Source organism: Aethina tumida, chromosome 1 (genome assembly GCF_024364675.1).
Source record: "Aethina tumida isolate Nest 87 chromosome 1, icAetTumi1.1, whole genome shotgun sequence".
Lineage (NCBI taxonomy): Eukaryota > Metazoa > Arthropoda > Insecta > Coleoptera > Nitidulidae > Aethina > Aethina tumida.
Window position 1 is genome coordinate 50,801,520 of NC_065435.1, and position 16,786 is coordinate 50,818,305.

General features: G+C 31.2%; 1 protein-coding gene across 1 annotated transcript in view; it reads left to right on the plus strand.

The window, feature by feature from the left end:
• LOC109595938 (nephrin) overlaps window positions 1-16,786 on the plus strand; it is a 160,492-nt gene that overhangs the window by 37,174 nt on the left and 106,532 nt on the right. The window lies entirely within an intron of this gene.

Consider the following 16,786-nt stretch of genomic DNA (forward strand, 5'->3'; position numbering starts at 1 on the left):
CTTAAAAGATAGGGGGATCTTCATGCGAGAAGGTGAGCCAAAAAACACAACTATCAGAGAAGAACAAATGAGCCAGATTTTAGTTTACCAGTTCCCTTTTACACAGAACTTTAAACGAGCTTTCTGGAATGATGGAAGTCAAGTTTAATCTGGTTAATAGTGATGGGATTTTATATGTAAGGTGACCTATTCATGAAAAGTTTATCCGAAAGTTTACCATACTCACAGTTAAACACGACGACAGGTTGGTAATGGAATGGGGCTGCTTTTCGGGATTTGGAATGGGTCCTCTGCTATGAATAGAAGGTATCATAGACCGTTTTATGTATAAAGAAATATTGAGGAATAACATGATACCGTATTCAGATAAAAATATGCCACTAAAACTTTATTTTCAACAAGATAATGACCCAAAGCACACTGCCACGATCTAAAGTCCATAGAAAACTTATGGGAGATAGTGAACAACAAAATAAGACATAAAGATTATAGTAATCAGCAATATTTAACCATGGTTCTGAAAGAAGTATGGCAAAATTAATAAATTACAATCAATATTGTGTAAAATATGTGGTTAAAATGTAATACATATTTTGTTAGTAATTTTTAGTCCAATTTTCTATAATTACTAATATTTTACATCACTGACTGTCAATATATGTGATAACGTTCCTTACCGAAATGACACACAGTTTGAGGTCGAATATTTGTTAACGTAGTACGAAGCACAGTGGGTCAAAGTAAACAGCAAATAGTCATCGAATTAACAGGGTATGAAAGATTTTAGCACATGTTTATTGACCGGTTCATCGATAAGCGTGGCAAACTTTGGAGGGCGAACGCACACATATGGACTTTATGGACCGAAATCGAATCAAAGCATATACATCCAACTAACTACAATTATCGTAAGTGATTAAATGGTCAGTGTTCGTGCACTCCTCCCCCATAACCAAGCTCGCCGATAAATTAATTGCGTACCTTATTTATTGCTTGTAGATGTCAAAAGTTCTTGTGTTTTCAATTAATTGTGTTCCGCGAGTTCTCCAGACCGAATCGATCGCACCAGTTTATGAACTATGGCGATAATATTCTTGTAATACAATATGCTGTGTCTGCAAGTTGGCCGGGCCGCGTTTCAGCCTGAAAAGGTCCCGAACGATAATATTAAATGGATCAGTAATATTATGTAGTGACTCTCCAAATGTGTTTGGCTTTAGTCTTGTTGACAATGGACGGGGCTTTAGAGAGTTGTCTCGCCTTTTTTCTTTTATTATGCGCTAGCTTAAATATTTACTTTCAAGTAAGTAAAACACAACTAGAATACAATACTACGAATGGTGTCGCTTTATAAGCCTCTGTCAGACACACTGCAACGTTTTAAGGTTTTTAATGAAGTAATGCAGTACGTATGAATTCGGCAAACATGTTGCTGCAAAACACCTGCCCTTTCTCGTATTGTTGGCACTCGTAAAAGATTTTAGCTGAGAGTTTTGCGGAACGCTGCCATTGTGTTTACAGTTTCAACAGCTCTACATTTGTCGACAATGGACAGTTCCTCAATCTATTATTAATTGTGATGGAAGTGACGGTTTTAACCCGCTATTGGCTTGAATCAAAATATTATTTCACTGACTGTGAGCTTTCGACAGGGTAGTTCTTGTTTGTGAAAATTTGACAATTTTTATCTACTACCCCTGTTCGCCATGATTATACTAAACAGTTGTCGGTTACATGGCGAAAGAGCGATCACCGTAGGCCTAATTGCATAAACCGAACATCCCCAAACTCTTAAACGGGAATTTTTATCGGTTTCGACGATCACACAAATAACATCCATCTCATCCATATTCATGTACACCCCCAATTTTATATCGAATAAATATTATTTGGAGTGCGGTATTTAAACAGTAATTTATTTATCATGTATGTGGCGGCATAAACACAGGGTTGCCGATACAAGAATATTTACAATCCAGTACATAAATAAAGTAATTAGTAGTGGCGGCAGTGATTTGGGGTAAATTACAACCGCGGCCATCGTTTACCGTATAAATCATGTTGAACTGAATATTTTATATTCGCGTCGATAATGAAGTTGTAGTAATTGGGTGAATGTGTTTTCATATTTTTAAATATGTTGCGTGCCAACCGACTTTATATAATACACTTAATATTAGAGAAAACGCCGGCCACCCGCCTTCCCGACGACTATACGTTTCGCGATATAAAAGAAATTAAATAGTAATCAGCGCCAATCACGCGAAGGAAAATAGAAAAATTACAGGGGGCCAAGGAGAATCTATGTGCTCAAATTAAAAGGCGCATTGTGTATGTAATACCATGTAAATGGTCGCATTATGGAAGTTATTAGCATTCCACTCATTATTTTAATGGAAATAAGCGATACAATCTAGATTGGAAAGAATTTCCAGAACAATACTTGGTGATGGTCGTGACCTTTTACCGTCTACCAATTGATAAAAGATACGATTATAATGCTAATGAAGCTAACCAAACTATTATTTACTAAAGCACAGATTTTATACGTCGAAGAACTCGGCATCAGTTGTATTAGTTTTGGTTTCAAACAATTACATTGCAAACTTCACGCTTAAATTTTCTATAAACCTAAAACAATATGATTTCGCTACGGGATGTTTTCCAAGTAATGTTGAAATATTTTACAAGCGCCTCAGAACAAACTTATTTTTGGAAGAGTCAAAAACAAGGGGTAGAGCTTTTAACAAACTTTAACACGCCAGAAAATTTGATCAGATTTTCTTTTAAGTTAAGTTGATATAATTATTTTAACAACTGTTTTACAGATCAGGTTATTATAAAATCAAAATACAAAATTCGAAATTTACCAGTTTATTGAAAAAATAATAAAATAATTTGATTAAAAAAATATTCGAAATTATTATTACTGGCCACCAAGAATGGTTAAAATTAAAAATGAAACTGTGTTTACTAAATAATTTTGAAGCTAATTTTCATTTTTTATCTAAACCAGTAAATAAAATTTTCAATAATACGACTCTTATTTCTTAAAAAAATAACCAAATAATATGTTGTTTGTCAAGGGGTGTTTGAATGAACTTGTTTTTGATTGAATTAGCTTTTGGAAATTTTTCTAAAAAAAAATCACATTCACCATTGTTAAAATTTTATTTTTTTCTATAGAAAATATATAAGAAAAAATGTTTATTTCTCACTGCAATTCTTTTGGCATATCGAATAGAAGAGATCGTTTTTAAAAATGCTTTCTTTTTACTTGGTTATGTAATCGTCATTAATTACTTTAGCAAGGCATTCATCCGGAAAATGACACCGTGCCCAACTCTAGTTTGAATATATTAAAATAATAATTCACTCTCGATCCGATGTATTTGTTTATCATGGAAAATTTATTAGCAGCAAAGAATACGATGGAAATAAAAGATAAATAACGATAACAAAAGATGTAGTGGGATATAATCCCGGTGGCCAGGTCTTAAAATTTATAACTTGCGGAGTTTACGATCCGATTGGGACACTATTGGAATGCCATTGAAAATTTAAAGTATGGCTACTGAATGAAATTTATTACAAAAGGAATAATGTCCGCCCCACAATGGGAACAGCCTCTTAAACCGATTGCTCCCGTTTATGAAGACAGTACAGAAAGTATTTATGTTTTATTTCTTCATTGAGGTATATCCGATGTTTAAGGCCAGTGTGTTGTCTTTCTTACAATTAATAAACAAATTCTAATTAGTAGTACATCACAAGATAGATAATTCGATAATCGATGAGATGAGAACGATGATTTCTCAAGAGGGTTAAATGTCGACACACATTTCACAAAAGTCAAACACTATCGATTTTGAATATTTTCTCAATTAAACTTGACGTGACGGACAACATTCGGAAATTTGGTCGAGTCTCAGGTTACAAATTTCATTATTTCCATTTCCCACGTTTTTTTTTATCGTGACGTTTGTAAATTCGAATAGAACCAAAAAAGACTTATCGCGGGAGCATAATGAATGTTTTTAATGAAACATTTATATGTCATGTAATTTCAGCTTCGTTAAAATGTATTCACGTTCTATTATTTGAAATGTCACTTACCGAAAAGGTCAGATTTACTTTTCATGCTGGGTACGAATGTTGTGCGTAGTCGGATTTCGAATTGTGAAAATCGTTTCGTAATCTGTGTTGGGAAATGACAAGTAATGAAAAAGTTTAAGGTTACGTTTTCACATAAATATTTACCTAGCATTTATTTCATTAAGAAAATTAATATTTGAAATTGTAAATAAGACGCATATTAAATTTATTGTACAAATATTGGCGGAAGTTAATCCGTGGCTTGTGGAAAATATAGACGAGAATATATGAAACGATTAGTTTGGAAATACGGGCCTGTAATAAAGGTCTCGCTTATGCTAAAATAAAAAAATGGACCGCCAAATATTATTATCGATGTTATCATTATCGTCGCAGCCTCAGTATCCAATAACAACTGGGGGCTTAGCGGGCAAACGCTCAAGAATAACCCAATAATAATGAAAAATAATGATACTATTATTGCATTTTGTCTTATTTATGTTTGGCTCGCTTCCACGCTATACTTTTTTTATTTTACATAAGGTTGATAAAAATATGTTTTCATATAAAATCAAGCATTTTTTTGTTAATAATATTGATTTTTATTTTTTTAATATTTTAAATCTAAAAAGAGTCAACCAAATTTTTAACTGTATTGTAAGGAAGAATTTGAAAATATTTGTCTTAAATATAACCATGAACTAATATTATTTGATTTAATTTTAAATATAATGTTGATCAATAAAATTGATAAACTGACTGGTGGACTAATGACTTCAATAAAAACTTAATAAGTAAAGCGAATACTTTTGTAATCTTGTCATTTTAATATGGCAGCTAAACTTTAACCACCTTTATATCCACATATGTTAATGAAATTCATAGATAGGATATGGCTTTTATCTCATCATTAAATTTTAGTTACTTAATTGACTGACATTATCTGGTGAATGTCAGTCCAATTATTTAACTTTAATTTCACTAAAATTTAATAGATTCAACTCATACTGCCCACAAATAATTCTGGGAATATATATATTAATTTTTGAACAGATAAACGGAATAATAGATATTTGTAATTAGCACAATTCATAATTTATTGTTCTAAATCAGGCTTTTCGCAAGCCATCTACATAATTTTGTGATGTAGCGTTACCTTACAAACGTAAAAATTAGGTTCAATGTCGCATAAAAACCATAAAATATAGCTGCAAATTTAATTATTTAAGCAGGTGTTAGTTTCGTTCTTCTCATTAGTAAGGGATCCACAAAACCATTTCAAAATGTATATCCTAATAATTACGTAATAATTTTTTATATTTTAATCGATGAAAAAGACGAATGGATCAGATTTCATTTGTACGTAATAAAATACTACGTCATAAATCTAAAATGCAAACATTATCAACATGAAATGTTGGCTTTAATCTGCAAAAAAAACCGGAACGACTTCATAAAACACAAATATATTTTTTACGATTGGACACTTAAATGGAGTTCACGAAAACTTTCTCCAATAAAATATAGCTGTTTAAAAACCAATATAAACCTAATGTCTCAAAAACGGCGCAAGTAAAAGAGGAAGTTTAAGGACGTTTAAGAGAAACAGATTATCTTTAGCGGCACTTAATATCAGGATTTGTGTTATCTGTAAAATTTATTGTCATTTGGGTTAGTACTATTATTAAAAGAAAAACACACATCGAGGACAATTTATAAATCTAATAAAATAGATTTTGTTTCGCCGCGGTGTATTTGTATTATTAGCAGATAAAGGTAGAGCCTGAAATGAACTAGATTTTCAGGAAAGATTTACAGTGCAGGACAACAATTGCTCTGAAAAATAATGGCCGTTGTCAGCGAGTACACGGATGTAATTTGTAAATGTTAAATTTAAAAATAATGGATACATAGGGTCTCAGCAAAATTCTTCTCTAAACGGTTCCGCGCGCTTAAACTCTAACATATTTGTAAAGCAAAGAGAAGAGGATGATTTTAATATCCTTTGAAATTGTGGATATGTTTATGGACATGTTCAACTCGAATAAAGTTATTAAATTTTGATGCTTTTTTATTGTTTCCGTAATTCGTTTTAAAAATACGAATCGCTATGATTTTTTAACAATGTTTGTATAACATATTTTTGGCACAAACATGAAGTTACATTCAAAATTATGTATGACGTAAACAAAATTGTGTAATTCATTGTGGGTGTGGAGAAATGTACTTTGTTGAGTACTTTGATTTGGCAACCTCTTGAAAAGGAGGATCGATTTTTTCCACACATCGATGAGTGCAAAGTGAAACATCTATCGTGGGCAAAGGAATTTATCAAAGGAAAAATATGAATTGCGGCTAATGTATGTTTAATATAGTTATTTTTCTTTGTGCCAGCGTCTCTTCGGCAGGGCAATTAATTTCCTAACATAGTTGCCGTCACATATTTTCCGGGCAGAAGCGACAAGCAACTCCGCCGAACCCTTTCTGTTAACAGCATTTTTTTGTTGCATGTTTATTATGAAAGTTACATTGATGTCAAAATATGATTAATGCACCATCCTGCGGGACCCGCTACCAAGGAATCTAATGACAAATTATTGCTTCGATGCGGATTAGATATTTCGCGAGATCTTATAAATTGAATTAGGATGCGGATTCGAAGATAAATAGTGGCTTGAAAAACATATAAGCATTTGCCGAGGCTGTATATAAAACATATTAATCACCGGAACAATTCCGGATGCTTAATCACTGATGGATTTAATCTCGTTGGGAAGTGATGGAATTTAAACCGTATTAATTGGTTTTAATAATATGACAAGACGTTATTAATAACATTACTCGGTTGCATAGTAGCTTTGGAAAATGGGATAATTTAGAACTGATAAAATATTAACATCCTAAATAAATCATTCTCCTAGGTTTAATTTCTACACCCGTTAAAGTAATTATACATGTATATATTGTACATGTTTAATTATTTAATATTTTATGTTAAATTCTAATCCAGTATTAAAATGGGTATAGAAATAATTTAAAATTTAAATATACGGTATTATAAAAAAATATATATTCTAATAAATATTGTACGTTTTTAAATCCTATATTTCACCACAAAATATCTGTTAATAATGTGGGTATTATAAATTTTTTGCAAGGTAGGTAAAAGTATTTCCTCGCATTTAAAAATAATCCCACTGTGCAATAATGAATATTTCCTGTTTCAAATCCTCAGCGAAATTATAAAATCTCCACCACGCTCATGAAAATAAAGAAATCACGAGACAAATTAAGCTTCGATTTGCACAACAAAATTCATATTGGAATAAATTTCAGTACGGCGCTGCTTCCAAATACAAACAACTTATATTGGGAGAACCTGGAAACTGAAATGTTTTAATAACATCCTACAACCTTTAAACCCGTAGGGATTCTAGACAATTCATTAACCGGCATCTAGTAGACGGCGAACAAAAAATAAAAGTCGAGTAAATCATCAATTTTAATTTTAATGCATCCGTTAAAGCTCTGAGCACCTGTAATATCAAATTTTCTCCTTACCAAAGCTGATTTTTTTATTTAACTTGTATTCATGGATTTTCTCTTTGTAAATATAGAATTATAATTCTTATAGTTTCAATCATTTATTTTTGTAGCAATTAAATTCACATTATGCAGTAACATGATCAAAAATTATTGCTGGCCTTAATTCTCGAATACAACTCGTAGATTAGTATTAATATGTCAGTTTTTGCTCAAAATATTCGTAATTAGTTCTGATATGCGAATAAGCAATCACAATTAAATGCAATTCACTGAAACTACATTGAATTAACACTAATAATACCGAGATCATTTTGTCACATCATAAATTCAAATTCACATCAAATGTACACGGAACGCTTGTTGTCATAATTAATGTTAAAACATTTCCAATATGAATACCGTACAAAAATTCTCAAAGAAAAATCACGTGCATATATTGTGATTTCTAGGCAATTTTTGCACGGAACAAATTAATCATTTTGACAGTGTCACTAGAACTTTGCTTCGTAATTATAATGCCCTCTTAAAACATAACTAATTGTATTCAATTACTAAGTAATTTGCATTGTAAAAGGTATATTAATTAACCTTACATTATGTCATTAAGATAGAGTGCCGTAATTCGCTGATGGCGTGCTAAAATTTCGAAAATCCTTTATCGTTCGTAACGAACCTGGCTCAAGAGGCATGTCTCGAATATTACAAAAAGTACTTTGCAACGATCAATTTCGATTTAATGCGCAAATAAATGAATTTTATGTAAATATTATCGTTGGACTTTTAATTCGAAACTGGATAAACATGTTTTGTCTCCCTTTTACATATAAATTAATAAGCATGTAATAAAATATCCGATGAAAACTGCACTTTATGTTCATTATTTTGGTAATTATTATTAATTATTTGAATGAATATTTTAATCTTTATTTATTTTCAATAAACCGCTGCATAATTGTTACTCAATAAAATTTAGTTACGCAGTATTTATTGTCGCTACCTGTCTATAATAATATTTAAATTCACCAGAAATATACAAACAGTGGAACCTCGTTACAAACAACCAATAAAAAATATAATGTTATTTAGCCCTCATAAAACCAAATAAATAAAATGGAGGTAAACTTTAATTAATTGGAAACGTACTTCTATTGAATTTTTTAGATAAGGTCGCAACGTTATGATGTGTACAGCGACTTTTTTATTGGGACTAAAGGCCCGACTACGAGAGTTATTGACAGGTAATAACAATTTATTGAAGAGTGGAATAGAGGAATAACCATAAAATGTTGAGCAATAAACTGGGCCGAATTATCAATAAATCTTATAATCCTGCGTTGATTGAGTAAAACTTGTTAATTAAACGACAATTACTTTTCAAAGAGGTTTTTCTAGTTTATTGTCACTGCGAGAAATACCTTACTTTTATTTGGAATCCAGCGTGATATATTTTTGATAGACTTCAAGCAAGGTATTCTCCAATTAATATTGTTTGGTTTTCGATTACAATGGAAACTCTTCTCAGTTTTGATTTTAAAGGTGGTTAGCAGTTCAAGTACTTAACTAATAATTTAATATCTTTTTGTTCACAATTAACATTTCTTAAAATTATACTCAATGTCTAATTTGTGAAATTGAGACCCTATATTGTTAAAAGGAATATCAGACATCTAAATTATAGTTTTTAAACGAGTTTTTATGGAGCAAAAGGAATATATGCTACAAAGTTATAAAGGAATAAAATATAATTTACGATACACATGCACATACAAAATTACGGTCAAAATGAAGTAATTATGTCTCATAAAGATCATATCCGATTGTATAAACGTGGGTATAATGCTACATAAAAAATATTAAAGTTTTTTAATTTAAACCCTTGAAAGTACAGCAAATAAAATAAATTTATTGAACTTCAGCTTTCAATTTAGCAGTTACACTCTATGTTGTTATTATAGACTTTTATGATTAATAAAATATAAATATTATTTATATTCATTTATTCATTGAATTCGTGGCTTTTGCAAATTGGTCCGGGGATTAATTTATTGTAGATTTTTCGTATTTAAATTCCGTTTTGAAAAATATACGCTTTTAATTACTTTATGTTTATATTAGAGTATAACATTATTTTGATCCTAAAACTTTAATTGAAAATCATGTCATTAGATAAATCACATATTGTTTTTATTTGAAAATTCCAAAATGCTTTTTCACTGGAATTTAGGCAATTCAATTTTAATTTTGAAAATTTCCAAAGAAACAACTATAATTGTTAAAACAGTGCAAAAAATCATTATTTTACAATAAATAACTTTCCTATTGTTATGGTAATTGAGCAGAACAGAGAAAACTGTTCGGAATGTGGCAATTTCGCGGCAGTTGGGAAAAACAATCGTGTGTGGCACGAATTTCGTCGGGGCTTTTAATAACATTTCGTAATTAACAGGGCCACTTTATTTTTCTTTTGTAAAGTGCGCAATAAACAAGAGAAATAAAGCAGATAGTGCATGAAGGGCCGGAACGGGGAGGCTTTCGACTCGGCCGTCAGCTTTATCACAGTTATCGCCGCACCGTGATCAAATTATCGGAGTTGCCGATAATTTTTACAATTAGACTTTAGTTAAATGATTAATTAATGGAATTACTAGTGATTTAAAATATTAATGTGAGAGGCCTGTAAAAAATCGTGTTAGTAACAAAAATTGTTCTTTCAGCATGAAGTAAAATAGAAATAAAAAAATATATTTTGTACATCCTACTTTTAACAAATGTCAGATCAATAATGTTTGTGATCAAATCATTTAATTTTTACTATGAATAACTAACGATTCATTATATATAACTCCATAGATTACTTGACCTCTTGTAATATATATATACTGGGCCATACTGTATATAATTTTAAACAAAAATGAAAGAAGACAAAATTTTGTCTTCAAACTTTCATTAAAAAACTGATAAGCACAGATTTATTTTATGTCGTTTGTTCTTAAAGTAATTATCTAGAGTTGGCCAGTTATTGCAATAATATTAATTCTGTATGAAATAAACTGAAGGGAGAGGGAAAACGAAAGTGGTTGTGGTACTGTGCGATGGCCCGGAGTTATTAAGTGAGTCGGGAAACCGGATTCGCCGAAGGTTCGAATGATTGCCCGGAAATGCCGGCCGTCTTTTCGCAGACATCCCGGGATCCTTTATCCACAAACCACCATTTTCGATACAGCCTGATAAATAGCCTTTGTTTTTTATACTATTGTACGTGAAGTTATGTTTGAGGTTTTATTTTCCTGTATTTATCGCTTCTACTTTATGCCTTTGCCGCGATAAGATAAATTGATGGATCGGGCACGAGATCTTCAGGCCCACTCACCCACAACACCGTGTCTGAGAATGCGGAAAAATTGATGCTCGAAATACTTTTTCAATAAATCCATCTTTAACGGCTTGGTTATACCGCATCACGTATTTTTTACGATGACGGACAAATTCTTAATCGATGGATCATTAAAATATAACCTTTGGAAGGAATTTTTTAATTCTATATTTAATGGTTAAATTAAAATTTCTCTTTGGACGTGACCGGAATCGTTGTTACATTTTTGCGACATTAACACAGTGTATTGTACACTGTAATCATTGAAAAAAGGGATCAAGCTGGAGGCAACACATAAAGGGCTGCAGGATTACCATTGTAATGTGCAATTTTGATGACACGTCCGGTAGCCCCCAATTATATTAAATAGTCGTTTGAGCGTGATAACGACAAAGTTTGTGGATAATTCAGTATGGAGCGTAAGTAATTTAATGCATTGGTAAAAGGAAATTAATATGAAAACGCAACCAAACATTGTTATATATATTATACATACTCAACGGCAGGAAATTGCAATATCGCAAAATAATGACATCACTGTTTGTAACTAATCACCAGCTTTAATGGTATAATGGGATGCTGAATTAATCTCGTATTTGGTTCCCATTTTAAATCATCGCGGCACTATGCACGCGGTAATTGACAACGTATCAGTGGATTTTATCCGATTATGATCTCAATAGTTCCAGGTTTCATAAATATGTAATACATATTCATAGAAAATATACTCCAACAAAGCCTTTTACATAATTTAAATAAAGGAACAGCGCTAAATTAATATTTAAAATTCCACTATTAAATATTTGTTAGCAGCCCCACATGAATTGTTTTAACCAAAAATGTTGAGCCGCATTTTAGCAGCGCCAAAAGTGAAATATTTATCATAACATATCCACGCAGAATGAGTGAAAAAACAATTAATTCGGGTTTTTGAGCGAAAGGAATTTGAAACATCGCAGGCCGGGAGTATAATTTTCATAAACCTTTAATTACCGTAAACACCGGCATTATCATTACAATTTTAATTAATAAATATTAAAACGATATTAAAATAGCTTTGCCGAAATTCGTAATTAATTCATTTTGTGCATCGATAAACTCCTTTTCTAATCTCCTTAAAATATCTAAACCAACTTATTTGGTTACAGTGTGTAATTAATTTTTATAATCTCAAGTCCTGGAGGATGTAATTAAATTCTGTGCAAATCACAGGTTCGTAAAAATCTATTACGTTTTTCTTTTCATTTCCATCGTTTTCCAAACGAGATCAAGTTATCTCGTGTAGCGGGAATTCGAATTAAGTTTTATTGACGTTTATTTTTTTATTTATTTATTTTTTACTTTCGTTGTAATATTTTATTCGGAGAACAGTTACGTGTCATAACGTCTTGGGTTACAAATTTGAAAATTAAATAAAGTCACATAAAAGAGAATTCAATTTTCAGTATCCATTCCGCTACGAACACATTTTACATGAAGTTTTCATATTTGCCTTCGTCTGCTCCCTGAATGAAATACATTGTGTTTAATTTTATTTTACAATGTTGCTTTTACAGCTTTTTGACTTTAATTTACTTCACACAAAAAGTCCCTAATCGTTCCAATTTTACCTTTGACCATTGACATGTTTTAAACTTTAAAAACAATTTAGTTTATAATTTAAAAAGTTCCACGTCGAAACAACTAAATTAATTGGATGCAACTTTTCGCATAAAAAAATCTCATTTGTTTAGGGGTAATTTCATATTTAAATTTACTCAAATACTTTAAAGGGCCACAGGATAATTTATGAAACATTTGTTATGCAAACTTTTCCGAAACATAATTAAATTTTAAAGAAATTTGCATTCAAATAAGTGTCGTTCTAAATATAAATATGAAATTGACGTTAATACCGAGATTTCGAGTAATTTAACTTTGTTTTTAATTCTATTGTATTCAAATGTGCCGGAAAATAAAATAAGATTGGATGTGTGTGGCGAAGCACATTTCAATTTGTTCAATACATTATTCAAAGGAAAGAAGAAATAAAAATTTATTACATTGTGTTTTGTATATTGAACAATCCGGCTATAAATTAAAAACGTAGAAGTGATTTATGGTTTTACATCCGCCGACTTTTTATTATATTTTAGGCTGCGCTATTAATATTCCACAACAGTAAAATAAAATAATTTTTCCGGAATAAGAAAAAAAGTCATGAAAACATAAATCCATTAAACTAGAATACACTCGGTCCTTTATTTACGGGTGAAATACAATGTAGAGTGCATTCTTAAAAGTAGTAAGTCCATAAATCTTGACACAAATGCATAGCGTGTCTACAAAATAGCACATGACATAAAATAATTAATTACTTTCATGACCATAAATTCACGAAATCTTGAAAAATCATAGATTAGAAGTTGTATTGTTAAGCCCCACACTTTATCACAATTAATGCCTTAATTTATCTGAAGCCGTCCGTTTTGTAACTAAATTGTTGCGGAAAGTTTTTCAAAACAAATTTTTTAATAAATTGGATAAAAACCTCTTGTAACGCGTTTAAAAATGTGTAAAGTGTATTTAAAATAAAAAAGCTGAGCTGGAGGAAAGTAATTTTCTTGAAAACTAAACTAGATTTTTGAAAATTTTCAATAGTCAACTGAAAATCATCTTTTGGCCCAAATATTAGTCCTGTTGGAAGCGGCCAAAATTAAATGGGATTCAACATTCGGATTGAATGTCTTAACACGTGATTACCCTTAACTTATTTATAATTAACGGCGTACCCATCGAACTTGTCTCTATTTATTTATACGACTCCTAGAGCGAAGAACTGCCAAAGTTAAATTGGATTATTTGAACCAATCCCCAAGTTTAATTGACAAATCAGTTCAGGTACAGTCCTATTACTTCGAGAAGTTAATAAATTATTCCTTTGTTAGTTATTGACATAAGCTTCAATAACATAATCGGAACACGTATCACTATAAATTTAAGTATCTTGTTGCAATCAGAGATACCATTATTTATTTAGCACATAAAAGGCACTTTAAATTGGCTTGCGGTGCCCACAGGAATACTAAGTCCGGGCCCGTTTTTCAGATTGATTTTTTAATTAACTCGTAAAATAGACGTTGTATTTTCCAATCACATGCAAATAGAGAGGGTACAACTGCACCATCCAGGTAATGTTTCCGATTTATTCAAATCGAACTTTTCTAATTGTTTTCTTTTATACTCCATAAAATTGTGCAGCCATTTTATTACACTAGTATAATTGTCCAATTTTACATTTTAGTATAAATTTTTGTAATTACCTTCTTTAAATGTCCATGAAACCATCAATTTTACGGTGTGCCAATCTCCGACGGTTCATTTATAAAATTAATTCTAAAATGAGAAAAACACTTTTTTTAAATTATACCACCTACTTAAAAGATCAAGAACAAAGTGCGTGCAAACAAAAGCCGTAATCCGAAAATTGCCTGCCTTAACAGCCTTTATATTTTTGTTTAAGGTAAGTCGACTCGACGGATTCATAATCACAACGTAAGTACTCCGCCCGACAATAACGCAGTTCAATTGTCGCGCGAAGTTTACTTCCCCGCCGAGTTGAAAAGTATCTTTCATAAAGACGGACGTCTTTTGTGAGATTTAGAGTTTTACGAAGACGCCAAGAGTTCAAGACATCTCGGATTACAGTTTAATCTAAACAAAAGGTGGAGTATATTAAATTGTCGACAAATGTTCCGAACTAACGGTATGCATATCTGAGTAATACATATACATTGCAAACTTTACGGGAAGTGTGATTGCAACTGAGCTTCAGTTCCAGTTATAACTTCATATTTGTATGTAAATTTCTATCGTTTTAATGGCGCTAATGCGGAATCGGCACTGTGCGACGTTGTTCTCCTTGCTTAATATATTCACTCTATACCAAAATAGTGATTAGACGTTAAAAAACGGTTTAAGAAAAACATACATGAACTGCAGGAAATGGCATTTTATTGTCTCTACAAGAATGGATATGTTAAAAGCAGGAAATAAGATGGAAAGTCAAAAATTCTTAGTGCTGTTCCTTATGTCAATCCATTTCCTCTACACTCATAAAGTGGTATAAATATTAAAACCAATATTAAAAGTGGTTTACGAATATGATAAATGATGTTTTTTCATGTAATTGTGCAACATCGTTATGGTTAACATGGCGCTATTAAAAAAATGTAATATTTTTATCACATTTAGTCCGTACAAAAAACATAGGAATTTGGGTATACATTCAAAATTCTACATCCGCAAATGTTATTTACCACTATTTTTGAGTCTATCTAATACTATCAAGATCAGGAAGATAATTTGTCAATTTATTTGCTTTAGACTCTAAAAATTTTAAAATAATTGCCACTAATAAAGGTAGATTACGAATATCACAAATGAGTTTTCAAATTCCCTTTTTCATATAATTAATGCGTTATAATATGCTAAAACAAACATTGTCGCGGTTAACACACGACCACTTTTACTATGACCATTAAGTAAGTTAAACAAAAAAATGTGCCCACTGAAATACAGGCGGTGAAATATATGAAATATTTAAATAAGCATAGAATACCACCACGGAAAATTACAGCTAAGGGTTGTTTTGCGTGCTTCCGAAACTCGACTCGAAGTGGTTTACATTGTCCGATTAAAGCGATTAATCTTGTCGAGTATAAAACGTTGAGGAAAAATGCAAAGCGCACAAGCATCCAGTCTATTAATAAATGGCGTTGTTTGAACGCACTAAATCCGTGTGACGTATTTACGCAAAATCTGATACGACGACACGGGAAAAAAGCATGAAATTCAATAACGCATTGACAAGTAAAATTGATTAAAAGCTCCGTTCGGCCATTTCATCATCAACACATCAAAAGTAATTATTATTAATGTTCTACAAATGTCGACATTTACCGGGACGGGATAGCTAATCCTGATTAATTATTTGGAAATTTTATCTCGGGGTATTTGTAAACAGTAATTATTAACAGACATGCTATTTGTTTTAAGAGTGACATTGTTCTCTGCCATATTAATTTTGTGCTAATTAATGTAAAACAAGCTGAGGGAAAAATTTTACATTCAATGGATGTCTAATTAATGTTTCCACATGATGTTTTGTACAAGTACCCCCGAAGTTACATACACATTTTTTATAAACCTTAGAATATATTTAAATATATACAAAATAAATAACAAAAGCAAAATAATAAACTTCAAGTTTTAGTAACCACATAATTAAAATGAAGCTTTTTCAAATTGACCACATGTAAGGCTTTTATTTTACGATTTGCACGTTTAATTTAAAATGACCCGAATTCATTTCTATTAAGCTAATGAACATTTTTCACCTGTGTAATTCATTGTCAGCATTTTTCCCCACAACAGGATTTATTCTTTAATTTTTTCGTCAAATTTTAAGAAAGCTTAACGGAGAAATTAGTGGATAGACCCCAATAGGAAATTGAATTAATTGTGGGTATAATCTACCGGAAGTGGCCATAATGTTTACCCTTCACAATAATAGAATCTAGGTTAATTATGTCCTTTATCTTCGCAAATAAAAGAAAATCAAACAAACGCGGCATATAGTTATGTCCGTGCATTTGTTATGAAATACGACAAGGATCCCCACCGTGCAACGACTGCAATAATAATTTTAAAACTGAAGATAGTAATCTGTGTTAAAACGGTGACGTATACATGAAACAAACACTTGCCCGTTTAGTAATATTCATTTATGAT